The sequence below is a fragment of the Anabrus simplex genome, chromosome 8 (genome assembly GCF_040414725.1).
Source record: "Anabrus simplex isolate iqAnaSimp1 chromosome 8, ASM4041472v1, whole genome shotgun sequence".
Lineage (NCBI taxonomy): Eukaryota > Metazoa > Arthropoda > Insecta > Orthoptera > Tettigoniidae > Anabrus > Anabrus simplex.
In genome coordinates, this window is record NC_090272.1 from 247,758,508 (window position 1) to 247,774,743 (window position 16,236).

The 16,236-nt window shown below is 38.9% G+C and overlaps 1 long non-coding RNA gene across 1 annotated transcript; it reads left to right on the plus strand.

Annotated features, from left to right (window-relative positions):
* The first annotated feature begins 1,122 nt into the window (after positions 1-1,122).
* LOC137501839 (uncharacterized) lies at positions 1,123-6,591 on the plus strand. Its single transcript, XR_011018644.1, has 2 exons — positions 1,123-2,919; positions 2,952-6,591. It is a non-coding gene; the product is annotated as an uncharacterized lncRNA (long non-coding RNA).
* Positions 6,592-16,236: the final 9,645 nt, after the last annotated feature.

The window sequence follows — 16,236 nt, forward strand, 5'->3', positions numbered from 1 at the left end:
CACGTTAAAAGGTGTCTGAAGGGGAATGTAGGCTTTGTAGTCCAGTTACACTCTGACATTTCCCAAGAAATGTTCAGTTGGTGGTTAATTTTAGAACTTGGAATCCAAGAGATGGCTCAGCATATGTCTGCATGTGCTTCACATCTTCTCATGAGGTAATTTACCGAAGGCAGTGCCTGCACTCTTTGAAGGTGTTGAGATTGTTTGCCTGAGGTGCCTTTTAGAGTAACATGATGCCCACCTTCAGCTGCAAAGTGACCTTTCACCCTTGTTTTTATGTGGTAGGGAAGACTGTTCATGCACCCTGTCTGTGTCATCTAAGACACCTGCAGTACTTCCGTATATTCTTCACTGTACAAAGTCAACCATTCCATTTGCCTGTGGCAACTTAATGAGCATGGTACTCTGGCACTGTTTCAATAACCATTCATGTGTTAAGGTCTAGAATGGGAATTAAAAGGATGCTAGTTCTAAAGAGCTGTAAGTGAAAAACACCTACAGTGGGAAGTAATAGTATGGCTAGGATTTCAAGGAAGGGAATGGAATGACGTAACAGTACTGGATACAATTGTAAATCTGAGTAAAGTTGAGGTTTCTTATGGGTTGCAGAAAAAATTTCAGAGTCCTTTGAAAGAAAGTGGAAATGTTATGTCCTGTTCCTGGCCCAGCTGAATCATGTAAAAGATAACTGGAAGTTTTGTATACAGTAAATTAGTAGAGTTAAGTGTACAATGAAACATGAGGTTATACTCGTATGAAGCTTGAACAGTATATACTATGAAGGGACTGACTTTGACTTTCCATTACGACAATATCACATGAGCCACAAGCTCAGTGTTAAAGTAATGATGGCTGAAGATTGATGTACGAAGTACTCAATAACTTAAAATTATTGTCAGATGCGAAAAATCACAATATATTAGCTCCTCAGACATATAAGAGCCTTGTAATGAAGTAGTATGATGTGAACAATGAGCCTTACTGAGGAATGTATTGTTAGGCATCCACTGAAGCGACTCTGTCGCTTAATACGTTTTACATGTTACCGTAATCAGGTTTCACTGTATTTTGGATGGTACGAACAAAATTGCATAGTGTATCAGATAATTCTTGTCTGAACAGGGTAAGTCTTGATTTATTATGTATAATATTGTGATTAAAGGTAAGGCACAAGTGCAGATGAAGTTGGACAAAAAATGGGATGCTTGAAAAAAATAGGACATAAACTACACACATATTTTTTTGAAGTGTAGAAGTAATGTGAAAACTATCAAATTTGTTTGTGTTTGAGTTATGTTTCAGTTGTTTGAAAGCAGGAACACAGATCGTGTAGATGCAGTGGCCTGCAGTCAATGGTGTATGGGCTTCTCCAAACTTATGGCTATAGGGCCAGTGATCTGTAGGACTGCTAGGATGGGGCCCTACCTGTGATGAAGATGGCAGAGACATGGACACACAGTCTCCGAGCTGGAAGAATTAACCATTTAAGGTTAAAATCCCTGACCATGGTGTTTATTGAACGTGAGGCCCCTGAGAGCAAAACCTAGCATGGTATCCATTTAGCCATTGGGGCAGGTGGTTGGTAGTGGTCATGAGGTCTCTTCTATTGTGACTCTTTATGTAGGTGTTTTGTAAAGGAATTGAAGGGTGAATATATCTGTTGTTAATTGCTAAGTTACTTCCCATATTGTCAAGTGTGAAAGTTTGCAGGGTCTGGTGAAGTAGTGAGATGACATTAGTCTGTTACTACATGAAAATGATGTTAGAAATGGCTTTCTCAGTTAAATCTTACAGAAATTATAATATTCCTCTTTTCTGTTATGATATATTGCAACGTGCTCTGCTTGCATGGTACAAAAGAAACATGGTGTATGGGAGGCAACAGAACGAGAACCTCCTTTTGAGTATGTCGTGATGAACTACATGAACAGAATGGACTGGAATGGCTCACGTTAGCCAAGGATGATATTGTCCCCCATGAAGGCAAGAGTGTGGAGTTTACTAAACTAATGCCAATAGATCCTAAAGAACATAGTGAATGGATCTGTGTATAATGAAGTTCTGTTATGTCTACAATTTTGCTGGAATAGGCACTTTTCTGGTGATGCGAACTACTCCACGATTGTTGGCAAGAAACGTTCTTGTAAAACTTGTGTATGCCTCTGCATACCGTTACTGATCCTTCAGCAGTATGCAATGCACAGACTCCTTGATGTGAAGTGTAACCCAAGCGATGACACTCTTGGAACATGATTGTTGTATTTGGACATTCAGGCTGAAATTCTTGGCCACTCGAACGACAAGTTTGTCCCATCATTTCTAGTGGGATACAGTTTTGTCTCATCTGGGAAGATGACCTTACGCAACATATCTTCTGCCCACTGGGCATGTTCCTTGGCTAATTTGAAGTGAGCTGAAATGACTTCATTCACTGAACTGAGAGTAGATCTGCAGATTTTGTCCCATACTTGGCATCGGCCGTGTTTCATGAACAATTGTTAACATTTTTGTCTATGAAACATACTTGCAAACATTTTTGTCTATGAAACATACTTGCAAAGGTTTAACACACAGTTGAATGAAAAGTTTACTTTATGTGTAATTAGGTAACATTTGGAAACTGTTCCAAAATGGCCCATGTGAATTGTGCTTTGAATAATGGTTTTACTCTCTTGTCTCCAACGTAGCAGGGAAAATATGTGACCATTATTGAAATGAAATGAAATACCCTTGCACAGTGCATGAAGAATTGGCCTGAAATAGATTCTAAAATCAGTGTTATAATTTGCATTGTAAGGTAAGGAATTGCACGTAAATTAATGAAATGCAGATTTAGTGAAATGACAGTAGTAAAATATACACATCCCATACATACAGTTAAGCAATGCAGTCACTCGGCTGAAATGAAGAAGAAAGAAGGTAGTAATTCATATCCCTCTCTGCCTTCTCAGTCTCATGGAAGTTCAGCAGTATGTCACACTTGTTAAAAACATGAAAATTATAAACCACATATTTACAAAGTGAAGTTTAAGTGAAGGAGAGTCTTAGAACGTTTGACGTGTAATGAAAGTTAGTAGTACTTTGACATATAGGTTATGCAATGGAAGTTGAAGGAAAAGATGAAATAATAAGAAATTGAACAATAGACAGAAGTTGGAAGTGGGCAAAATGTATTGCTGCAAAAGAAAAATGCTGAAAAGTAACATATTTCCGAAATGTAATAAATAGAGATGTTATCGAGGTGAAGGGAAGGAAAGAGAGTGTATGGAACAAGTGATAACTGCTGCTTGTTATCCACAGTACTGGTACAACTGTTAAGTAGTGAGAAGGCATGATGTAATGACCATAATAAGTCATTTACTGTTAATTAGTGGCAGATCTTGAAAGGAATTCTTATAAATATGCATAGGTGAAGATGAAGTACAACACTTCCGAGGATCATGCTTGTGATATTTTAACAGCATTCTAACATACTATATGTGAAGTAATTTAGCATGTAAATGGAATGTATTATGAGTAGTATTTAATTTAGTGGTGCACGTGGTGTGGCATGCACATTTAGCGGGCATAGTTGCTTACTGATAAATGTGAACTTTGTAAGAAAGGAAATCAGTGCATTTATTGTGCCTAGGTGAAGGTATGTGTAGTTATTATACCTGCTATTTGCATGTTGTACATCTTCATACTGTCACATCATATATGCCAGAGCATTGAATACCAAAAGTGATCAGCAAAAGATGTTTACTGTCAAATGGATGTTTTTTGCATGTGAAGATAGCCCAATGTTTAATTGGTTTATGTAAGAAAGTAATCGTGACAAATTCTGCTGATCAAATTTGGTGTTGACAAGAAAGTAATTGTTAATACTGCATTGTTAAATAGGTAGTGTAGTGTGATGATAATGTTACAGCCTTGTAAGGACAATGACGTGTTGTGAACAGTGCAGGATGAACGTTGTACACAGAGAATGAAATGTAGTGCTACTTAACAACATGAAAGGAAGATGAAATCTTAATTGAAGGTGCAGAGCATGTGGTAAGGACGGTATTTGTAGTGACATCAAATTTTTGTAGTATAATATATTACTTTACCACCATGGACTGTTTTTGGATTATTGTTGCTCCTTGTTTTCGTAGTGTTTGAAGGAGACATTGAGTTGAGAATAAGTGACTGGAAGGAGATGAAAATGTTGCAAGTATTTAGTAATAAGATATTATTCATGTATACATTGAATAGAAAACATATGGTATGGACTGATTTTGTACTGCTTGCACTGCTTACCAGACAGTGACTCCATGGGAACATGAATCATTCAGGAGAGGCCTGATCAACCTCTGCTGTAATTCATGGCTCCATGTTGGAGGAACTGTGTGGAAAGTGGAATATTTATGTTACAAAACATTGGATGCATTCACAGTAGTGGAAACTGCATATTGCCAAGTGTAAAGAAATGGAATATGGTTGGCAGCACTGCTGGGTAACCTGCCTTGTATGGTGTACGGTTGGCAGCACTGCTCGGTAACCTGCCTTGTATGGTGTACGGTTGGCAGCACTGCTCGGTAACCTGCCTTGTATGGTGTACGGTTGGCAGCACTGCTCGGTAACCTGCCTTGTATGGTGTACGGTTGGCAGCACTGCTGGGCCACTTGCCTCATTGTTTGATTTGCAGCGCTGGTATAGAGTATGGTTAGGCAGTAGCTCTGGTTAACGTGCCCTGTGAGATGTTCATCCACTAAACAGTGCTGCCAGCTGTACATGTTAGTGTATGAGTATATGAAGTGTTAGTGTGTTGCATATGAGAAGTATTTTCTTCCACTGGAGCAGTTAATGTAAATCTGAAGTTGGAATTAGTTCTTCCTGTGGTAAGCAGTTGCTGCGTTAAGCACTTAAACAAAACTTACATGCATTAACACCATACCACTGCAGTTAAAGAAAATATATTTGTTATTATAGAGAAGATGGGATTACACAGTAAACCTGTTAAAAAATGTCATTTGTAGAGTCTCGAAGAAGTATGCACAATCTTATAGATATTTATAACAAAGTTTTAACAATGTAATTGAGATCATGCACTATCATGTATAGAATTAATTTGTGTAAATTGGCTATGTAAATGAATGTGTTCACCGAACTTTGATGGGGAAGACATGATACTACTGTATTGTCATCAGCAGTATCATACATTTCAGACTGCAGGTAGCTGTGAACAGTGACAAGTGAATGTCCATATTATAGCATCTTCCACCTGATGTGTATACAAGTAGTTGTATGTCCCTGAGGTGAAACATAAACATGTACAATATAGTAAGTTTTGTTACAATGTAGGATTACTGGATGTCGATGCACTTCAAGAATAAATTGAATGTTATTTGTTATAGCTGTTACTTGAATACCATACACTATTGTAAATGATAAACCTATATGGTTAATTAGTAAGATGGTGAAATGTATGTTGAAATTACCAAAACACTTCTGGGTAACCTCTAACATGCATTTGATTGGATTTGTGTAAGAAGGTACATGTGAGAATTGTATGATGCCTCGTATAGTATACAGAGAAAAGATTTAAAGGACATATAAAGTGTAATTTATAAGAGGGGAGTGATCTGGAGTGTAAGTGATGTATGTGAATACTTCACCCATGATGTACTATATTTCAGAGAAAACCAATGCTTAATGATCTCCACTATGTCACAAAAAAAACAACATATAAATTTTTTGTTGTACATGCATTTACAAGGTGAAAAGTAACAGAATGGTTAGACATCCACCATATATGAAGATCAAACATCATCGAAATTGTCTGGCTTCATGGCTAAGTGGATAGCATGCTAACCTTTGGCTGAAGGAGTCCTGGGTTCAATTCTCAGCCAGCTAGGGGATTGTAACTGTTGTTGGTTATTTCCTCTGGCTAGGAGACACAATGAAATCATTATTGGAGGCACCACTCCACAGTAAGACAATGAGGATGATAAACAGCTCGCATGAAGGCGTTTATGTGAACAAGCTGCATTATGCTGCTTCAGAGGGCAAATAATGTATGTGTAAACGTTTCGATTGGAAGTGGTTGAAAGGAGGAGTATAGCTCATTGTCTTTTTGAAGGCTTGGGCTATGTATTCACCACATCATTGCACCTCATGCTTTGAGCTGAAGTCAGCATTGCTGTGTTAAAGGAATGAGCTGTTGTCAAAGGTGTTGATGTTCTTGTCTACTGTACATCTTGTAAATAAGTAGTATGTAGTATCATGTGTGGTATCTGAATATCATTCTTGGGAGACATAGTTTGGTGGTTGTCTGAAATGGCCATTATGGAGAAAGTGGGAACACAGATACAATTCTGTTGTGATGAAATGATGATTGCTCCCTTACGTTTTTTATTCCCACTTCACAGTAATATGCAATTTGTAATGAGTATTGTAATACACAATATTGTTTGTGAAATGTTGGATGTAACACACATTAAGACATTAGTAATGAAAAGTTTGAGGGAATGAATGATATATCTGCGGTAAAAGTGCAAAATAATGGGAATGAATGTAATTTTGTAAAGTGTGTATAAATGTTTAATTAAATGAGCCATGCTGCTCAAACTGCTGTTGTTCTTAGTGTATAAGATGTACCTATCCTAATGTTTATTGATAATCTGTGAAGTAATATATACTTCAACTACACTGTGTATTTGTGGCAATGACGGAGGTGAAATTGCAACCTCATGGGCAGATGGGTCAGTTGTATCACAAATTATATCTACCTCAGCTGACATTCTAATTATCCCATTTTTCCTCCAGGCAATGTTATTATCAAGATTTAGTATGTGAACTGTGTTATCTCTTCAGTTGGCTGAACAGAAAGAGCAACCCCTTACTATAGCAGAAACATTAATCGCATTCAGTTGCGAGTCTACTATCATAATTTAAATTCAATGTTTACAATATGCCTACCAACTAAAGAAAGCAGAAGAAACTGTGAATAGTGAAATGAAATTGTTAATATTTCTGTCCATTGTATGAAATGGAAACCTTTAATAATGCTTATTGACTGTGACACCCATAGAGGGTTGAAATGCATTGATTTTGTGTGAAGGATGTTGAAGAAGAAAGCAGTACATAAGGAATGAAAAGGTGTACTGTACCTAATTTGGGCCTGTGACCGAGATGTGGGGCCCCTTTAAACAAGCTTCATCCGCGTAGTTCCGTCGGCGACATGATATGGTACTTAAAGCAAAAGCGGTAGAGTGAATGTGAAGTTAGGATACGTTTAGATAATAATGTGACAATAGTGGCGATTATTACCACTTACTATTATCGTCATCATAATCATCGTCACCAAAATAGACCTACAACATTAACACCGAGGATGATAAGATCCCGAAACAATATTTAGGGCGGAATTCATAGACAGCACTTACAACGGGCACGTATGTATAAGCCAGGTTTCATTTCATATTACCTACGTAAGTGAGTGTGTGGGAGGTCCACTTATAGCAATAAGTGGGACACTTAAGTGACTCTCTTATGTTGCAGGAAGATGGAGGATGCATTTCATTCACAGAATATATTCAGCAAAATCAACACTTTCCGTGCACACAGTTGAGATGGAAAATCCTGTTGAAATGTAATGTGACCAACAATTTGAAGGTTTCGTTTTAGTAAATATTGTTCCTTTGATTGAGAGAGTGAACATAACCTCCAGAGGACTGTCTATCTCACCGTAAATGAAGATCTTGTTTTGAGATTTTATGCCACCTCTTAATTTAAGGTTATTATTATTACTAGCTGATGTACCCGTGCTTCGCTACGGGATTCTCAGAAAGACTGACTTTGTGGTTTTCCTAACTGAAATCAACATAGGTCATTACAAAAACGTAAGTATGAATGTAGCGATTAAAAGCAATGCTATCACATAAAATACTCGATCAAATGGAAAGCCGCATGTTTTATTACTTTTAACGAACAGTGCTGCGGTTAGATTGCGGTGCCAATCTAATACTCCAAAGTTCCAGAGCTGGGATGACCAGGCCGCAGATTGCCATGAACACTCATCTGCCATTATTCTGCTAAATATGCACACTGTTCATTCCAATCAGTGCCTCAAAAGAGGGGTTGAATATCCCGAATGCTATGATGATCCAGTGTGTTACGTACCAGTAGTATCAGAAAATTTATAAACCAGGGGAATGGCATACTGAAGAATAAAGTTATCTAACTCCCCAGCTACTTCCCATCAATATTCAGGCAGGCTGTTACACTCTGTACGACTGGGCGAGTTGACCGTGTGGTTAGCGGTGCGCAGGTGTGAGCTTGCATCCGAGAGATAGTGGATTCGCACCCCATTGTCGGCAGCGCTGAAGATGGTATTGCATGGTTTCCCACTTTCACACCAGTCAAATGCTGGGCCTGTACCTTAATTAAGGCCTAAGGCACTCCCAGCCCTTTCCTATCCCATCATCGCCATAAAACCTATGTCGGTGCGACGTAAATCAAACAAAAAATACTCTGTACGCAGCAGTAATCCTATCTACCAGAGATGAGGGGCATCAGAAGACACAAAGCACATCACGACAAACAATGGTCAATGTACTGTTATTGTTGATCAATGTTATGAGATTTCTATATTGTAGGCCTTCACATTTAGTTTTCTTTCGACTCTGTGATTTGTAAAATATTTTATACCGTAAACTGTAGTTTCTTATTCTCCGACTTTACATACCGATTTTCATTAAATACTGTTTACCCATTTTCTCGTTACTCGGTGCTGATAGGGACTTAGTAACAAAAATCCAAATTCATGAATATCTTTGTGATCATAGCCAGTACGGCAACAATGTATAAGACATGAATAATAGGAAATTTAATACTATATAACCTTAGTTATGTAGCATTCATCAATTACACCTCTAATAAGAAATATTTGAGAATTAAATTTTAGGCCTTCCCCTAAACTACCATTTCACTCAGCGTGAATAAAATAATTTACAGCCTAGATTGTAGAGGCTCATACCCTGACTTCACATACCGATTTTCATTAAATTCTCTTCAACCGTTTTCTCGTGATGCGTGTACATACATACATATAGACAGACAGACAGACAGACAGAAATTACAGAAATGTAAAAAGTGCATTTTCTTGTTACTATGGACATGACCGATACAGAAATACCATTAATTTCAAATTCTGAGCAATGTACAGACAAAACTCTTATTTTATATATATAGATTGATATCATTATCATCACCATCATTATTACCGGTATTTCGCTTAATTAACTGGAAATGTGTTACAAGTTGATAAGTTACAAACACTGTAGGCCTACGGAATAGTAAAGAACTATACCGAGTTATAAGAAGAATGAACGTGTTGCACTACTACCATTTATTTTAAGGTTTATTTGTGTTAATCATATCAGGTTAGTCAACCAATCGTTTGCCGGTATATATATCAGAAGTTTCTGAAGATATGGCAGCGCACATCAAAACATACTAATGGCATTTTATTGGGGAAGTAATTCGGCGTATTACGTCAGGGCTGGGTATATATTTATCAAATCATTAAAAGTGTTGTAAGGCTAGAAGTTCTACATTTGGATGAATATTTGTATAGGTTGGAGTGCCTGGTTAACATTAATATATATATAATATTAATATATATATTAATATTGTCATATTAAGAAGGAATTTACACTCTTCTGGACAATGCAAAGTACGAAAATGCCCAATTTGTTCTCACGGCATTCATATTCTGATGAGAAACTGCGTCGGTCTACTTGGTCTATATGATGTGTCGAAGTACAGTACATGTACAAGGTTTTGCAGGTGCCGTATCAGCTCGCTGTTTGGTATCCAGTCTGAAAATGAAATTCAATATAGACTATCTTTAAACCTTAACAATTTCGCGCGCGTACGCGCGATGTCCTTCGATAAACAAAACACAATGGATCATCCCACTATTCGGTAGCGAAAACTAAACGATCCTGGAAGCATGGGCATTATATGCAGCATTGCCACATGTCCAGTGATACTTATAGAGCACACTCATTATGAGTGACAGCACTTACTGTATCAATAAGTGGAACCCTTAATTAATAAGTGCTGACTATGAATTCGGCGCTTAATGTGTATGATTATCCAGCAATCATCTTGTCATCATATCAGAAGTTACCAAGAGACGCACTAACGCCATCTAACAAGTACTGTAGGAACTGCTTGGAATAGTTCCGCGTTCATCAGTGGAATCGATACTGGAGTCGAGAGTGTCTGTTCCAGAGGCAGCAGTCTCGACTCTTCGCGACTCCGTTCGCAGCCCATCCCTAGAAATAACGAAATCAGCTATACATAAGTAGGACACTCGAACCCCACATTATCGTCTTTTGGCCCTGCTATTCTGTACGTACATTGTGTATGTGTATTCGCAACATCACTTGCAAGCATAAGTACACATATTGTCCCTATTAACATTCGTAATGAATTGCCAGTGGTGTGTTTTATCAAGTTAATATACGATACACTCACACACAATGTGTCACAACTGTAAAATGTGCTAGATCTGGAGAATTGTACACAGTTATGAACATCTTGAACAATGCTGGATATTGTGGACAGGAAGACCGAAAGCTTGCAGGGGAGAGGTCGTTGCTGAAGATATGTTGCAGTAATAATTCCAGTGGCAGGTAAGTAGTATGGAGAACCCCACTTATTGGAAAGAGGGCTGTAGGGCAGAAGGAAGAAATACTTTAAAGTGGCAGTAATATTTGTGATGTTTTCTGCATTGTCCAACTTGTATCCCAGTTGACATGCTGCTGCTACTACTACAAAGAACAAGGCAGAGCTGTCCACAGAATACATTCACCCCTGTGATGAAGTACAATAAGAAAGTTGTTGAAGCGACATAATGCAGAAGTACCGGAGCCGGATATGGCCGACAGATATGGTATTGGAATAATGAAACAAGCAGGTAATGTTTGTGAAGAGGAGTAAATTCAGAATACGGAGTTGTTTCCCTTCACACTCGTACTGGAAATACGAAATGGAACCCGTGAATTATCACGAATGTAAGTAGTGTGTGGCATGCGATGCAGAATAAGTGAACGTCTTCAATTGACCGTACTGATGTAATTCACTAATAATTACAAGTAAAGGACGAGTGTGATGATTGGAATCATGTCCTTGTAGATTTGAAAGAAAAGTGTCAAGCATTCAAATACTGGAGTGCGAACGGAATGTGGTACGTGCCGGAGTAAGCAGATCCTCAGATGTAAGTGAAAATTGTTGCCATACTAAGTTGAAAACAAAATCCTGAATGCCGAAGAAAGAAGGAAAAAAGGAAGTGATGAACGTCAGTGGAAAAAGGACATGTATATATTTCATTCAATAGGTGGGTACAAATGGAAGTCTGGCAAATGTCTACTGTACCAAAGATGTAATGGAGCAGCCTTGGGTGGAAAGCCTATGATACTCTCGTGCCTGGGAGTAGGAACAGTGGAGAAACTGAAGGAAGGAGTGTACATTTCACTTTGCATTATATAAAGGAAATTGTGGATGTACCCCACGTGTGTGGGAAGTATGTACCCATTAATCCGCCAATAACCGAGCTCGATAGTTGCAGTCGCTTAAGTGCGGCCAAAATATCCAGTAATCGGGAGATAGTGGGTTGGAGCCCCACTGTCGGCAGCCCTGAAGATGGAAACCCCGGAAAAGCCAGTTGCATGCCAGGCAAATGCCGGAGTTGTAACGTAATGAAGGCCACGGCCCCTTCCTTTCATTTCCTAGGCCTTTTCTCTGCCATCGTCACCAGAAGACATATCTGTGTCGGTGGGACGTAAAGCATATAGCAAAAGAAGAAGAAATCTGGCAATAAAAGTGCAGTACGCCTATTCACGTTGATCGAAATTATACCAAGCCATACAGAAAGAAGAGGAAATGAAGAACGTCACCGGTGAAAATGGAAAGTCTGGTCCCTTGGATAGACTGTGAGTTTGGAATAATAATCCACAGGTAAGTGATGCTGACGGGGTCGAGATCCCTGTGTCCGGATGCTACAGATACGAAAAGTGACAGTCTTCATAAGGCGAAAATCACTTGGACGATGCCGGCAGGCGAGAGTGACACGTCGTTGCTGGTGGAAGGGACCAAAACATTGCTTCATAGTTGTCCTAAGTAAGGAAAAAGGTTAGGTTAGGTTAGGTTAGGTTAGGTTAGGTTAGGTTAGGTTAGGTTAGGTTAGGTTAGGTTAGGTTAGGTTAGGTTAGGTTAGGTTAGGTTAGGTTAGGTTAGGTTAGGTTAGGTTAGGTTAGGTTAGGTTAGGTTAGGTTAGGTTAGGTTAGGTTAGGTTAGGTTAGGTTAGGTTAGGTTAGGTTAGGTTAGGTTAGGTTAGGTTAGGTTAGGTTAGGTTAGGTTAGGTTAGGTTAGGTTAGGTTAGGTTAGGTTAGGTTAGGTTAGGTTAGGTTAGGTTAGGTTAGGTTAGGTTAGGTTAGGTTAGGTTAGGTTAGGTTAGGTTAGGTTAGGTTAGGTTAGGTTAGGTTAGGTTAGGTTAGGTTAGGTTAGGTTAGGTTAGGTTAGGTTAGGTTAGGTTAGGTTAGGTTAGGTTAGGTTAGGTTAGGTTAGGTTAGGTTAGGTTAGGTTAGGTTAGGTTAGGTTAGGTTAGGTTAGGTTAGGTTAGGTTAGGTTAGGTTAGGTTAGGTTAGGTTAGGTTAGGTTAGGTTAGGTTAGGTTAGGTTAGGTTAGGTTAGGTTAGGTTAGGTTAGGTTAGGTTAGGTTAGGTTAGGTTAGGTTAGGTTAGGTTAGGTTAGGTTAGGTTAGGTTAGGTTAGGTTAGGTTAGGTTAGGTTAGGTTAGGTTAGGTTAGGTTAGGTTAGGTTAGGTTAGGTTAGGTTAGGTTAGGTTAGGTTAGGTTAGGTTAGGTTAGGTTAGGTTAGGTTAGGTTAGGTTAGGTTAGGTTAGGTTAGGTTAGGTTAGGTTAGGTTAGGTTAGGTTAGGTTAGGTTAGGTTAGGTTAGGTTAGGTTAGGTTAGGTTAGGTTAGGTTAGGTTAGGTTAGGTTAGGTTAGGTTAGGTTAGGTTAGGTTAGGTTAGGTTAGGTTAGGTTAGGTTAGGTTAGGTTAGGTTAGGTTAGGTTAGGTTAGGTTAGGTTAGGTTAGGTTAGGTTAGGTTAGGTTAGGTTAGGTTAGGTTAGGTTAGGTTAGGTTAGGTTAGGTTAGGTTAGGTTAGGTTAGGTTAGGTTAGGTTAGGTTAGGTTAGGTTAGGTTAGGTTAGGTTAGGTTAGGTTAGGTTAGGTTAGGTTAGGTTAGGTTAGGTTAGGTTAGGTTAGGTTAGGTTAGGTTAGGTTAGGTTAGGTTAGGTTAGGTTAGGTTAGGTTAGGTTAGGTTAGGTTAGGTTAGGTTAGGTTAGGTTAGGTTAGGTTAGGTTAGGTTAGGTTAGGTTAGGTTAGGTTAGGTTAGGTTAGGTTAGGTTAGGTTAGGTTAGGTTAGGTTAGGTTAGGTTAGGTTAGGTTAGGTTAGGTTAGGTTAGGTTAGGTTAGGTTAGGTTAGGTTAGGTTAGGTTAGGTTAGGTTAGGTTAGGTTAGGTTAGGTTAGGTTAGGTTAGGTTAGGTTAGGTTAGGTTAGGTTAGGTTAGGTTAGGTTAGGTTAGGTTAGGTTAGGTTAGGTTAGGTTAGGTTAGGTTAGGTTAGGTTAGGTTAGGTTAGGTTAGGTTAGGTTAGGTTAGGTTAGGTTAGGTTAGGTTAGGTTAGGTTAGGTTAGGTTAGGTTAGGTTAGGTTAGGTTAGGTTAGGTTAGGTTAGGTTAGGTTAGGTTAGGTTAGGTTAGGTTAGGTTAGGTTAGGTTAGGTTAGGTTAGGTTAGGTTAGGTTAGGTTAGGTTAGGTTAGGTTAGGTTAGGTTAGGTTAGGTTAGGTTAGGTTAGGTTAGGTTAGGTTAGGTTAGGTTAGGTTAGGTTAGGTTAGGTTAGGTTAGGTTAGGTTAGGTTAGGTTAGGTTAGGTTAGGTTAGGTTAGGTTAGGTTAGGTTAGGTTAGGTTAGGTTAGGTTAGGTTAGGTTAGGTTAGGTTAGGTTAGGTTAGGTTAGGTTAGGTTAGGTTAGGTTAGGTTAGGTTAGGTTAGGTTAGGTTAGGTTAGGTTAGGTTAGGTTAGGTTAGGTTAGGTTAGGTTAGGTTAGGTTAGGTTAGGTTAGGTTAGGTTAGGTTAGGTTAGGTTAGGTTAGGTTAGGTTAGGTTAGGTTAGGTTAGGTTAGGTTAGGTTAGGTTAGGTTAGGTTAGGTTAGGTTAGGTTAGGTTAGGTTAGGTTAGGTTAGGTTAGGTTAGGTTAGGTTAGGTTAGGTTAGGTTAGGTTAGGTTAGGTTAGGTTAGGTTAGGTTAGGTTAGGTTAGGTTAGGTTAGGTTAGGTTAGGTTAGGTTAGGTTAGGTTAGGTTAGGTTAGGTTAGGTTAGGTTAGGTTAGGTTAGGTTAGGTTAGGTTAGGTTAGGTTAGGTTAGGTTAGGTTAGGTTAGGTTAGGTTAGGTTAGGTTAGGTTAGGTTAGGTTAGGTTAGGTTAGGTTAGGTTAGGTTAGGTTAGGTTAGGTTAGGTTAGGTTAGGTTAGGTTAGGTTAGGTTAGGTTAGGTTAGGTTAGGTTAGGTTAGGTTAGGTTAGGTTAGGTTAGGTTAGGTTAGGTTAGGTTAGGTTAGGTTAGGTTAGGTTAGGTTAGGTTAGGTTAGGTTAGGTTAGGTTAGGTTAGGTTAGGTTAGGTTAGGTTAGGTTAGGTTAGGTTAGGTTAGGTTAGGTTAGGTTAGGTTAGGTTAGGTTAGGTTAGGTTAGGTTAGGTTAGGTTAGGTTAGGTTAGGTTAGGTTAGGTTAGGTTAGGTTAGGTTAGGTTAGGTTAGGTTAGGTTAGGTTAGGTTAGGTTAGGTTAGGTTAGGTTAGGTTAGGTTAGGTTAGGTTAGGTTAGGTTAGGTTAGGTTAGGTTAGGTTAGGTTAGGTTAGGTTAGGTTAGGTTAGGTTAGGTTAGGTTAGGTTAGGTTAGGTTAGGTTAGGTTAGGTTAGGTTAGGTTAGGTTAGGTTAGGTTAGGTTAGGTTAGGTTAGGTTAGGTTAGGTTAGGTTAGGTTAGGTTGAGGTTAGGTTAGGTTAGGTTAGGTTAGGTTAGGTTAGGTTAGGTTAGGTTAGGTTAGGTTAGGTTAGGTTAGGTTAGGTTAGGTTAGGTTAGGTTAGGTTAGGTTAGGTTAGGTTAGGTTAGGTTAGGTTAGGTTAGGTTAGGTTAGGTTAGGTTAGGTTAGGTTAGGTTAGGTTAGGTTAGGTTAGGTTAGGTTAGGTTAGGTTAGGTTAGGTTAGGTTAGGTTAGGTTAGGTTAGGTTAGGTTAGGTTAGGTTAGGTTAGGTTAGGTTAGGTTAGGTTAGGTTAGGTTAGGTTAGGTTAGGTTAGGTTAGGTTAGGTTAGGTTAGGTTAGGTTAGGTTAGGTTAGGTTAGGTTAGGTTAGGTTAGGTTAGGTTAGGTTAGGTTAGGTTAGGTTAGGTTAGGTTAGGTTAGGTTAGGTTAGGTTAGGTTAGGTTAGGTTAGGTTAGGTTAGGTTAGGTTAGGTTAGGTTAGGTTAGGTTAGGTTAGGTTAGGTTAGGTTAGGTTAGGTTAGGTTAGGTTAGGTTAGGTTAGGTTAGGTTAGGTTAGGTTAGGTTAGGTTAGGTTAGGTTAGGTTAGGTTAGGTTAGGTTAGGTTAGGTTAGGTTAGGTTAGGTTAGGTTAGGTTAGGTTAGGTTAGGTTAGGTTAGGTTAGGTTAGGTTAGGTTAGGTTAGGTTAGGTTAGGTTAGGTTAGGTTAGGTTAGGTTAGGTTAGGTTAGGTTAGGTTAGGTTAGGTTAGGTTAGGTTAGGTTAGGTTAGGTTAGGTTAGGTTAGGTTAGGTTAGGTTAGGTTAGGTTAGGTTAGGTTAGGTTAGGTTAGGTTAGGTTAGGTTAGGTTAGGTTAGGTTAGGTTAGGTTAGGTTAGGTTAGGTTAGGTTAGGTTAGGTTAGGTTAGGTTAGGTTAGGTTAGGTTAGGTTAGGTTAGGTTAGGTTAGGTTAGGTTAGGTTAGGTTAGGTTAGGTTAGGTTAGGTTAGGTTAGGTTAGGTTAGGTTAGGTTAGGTTAGGTTAGGTTAGGTTAGGTTAGGTTAGGTTAGGTTAGGTTAGGTTAGGTTAGGTTAGGTTAGGTTAGGTTAGGTTAGGTTAGGTTAGGTTAGGTTAGGTTAGGTTAGGTTAGGTTAGGTTAGGTTAGGTTAGGTTAGGTTAGGTTAGGTTAGGTTAGGTTAGGTTAG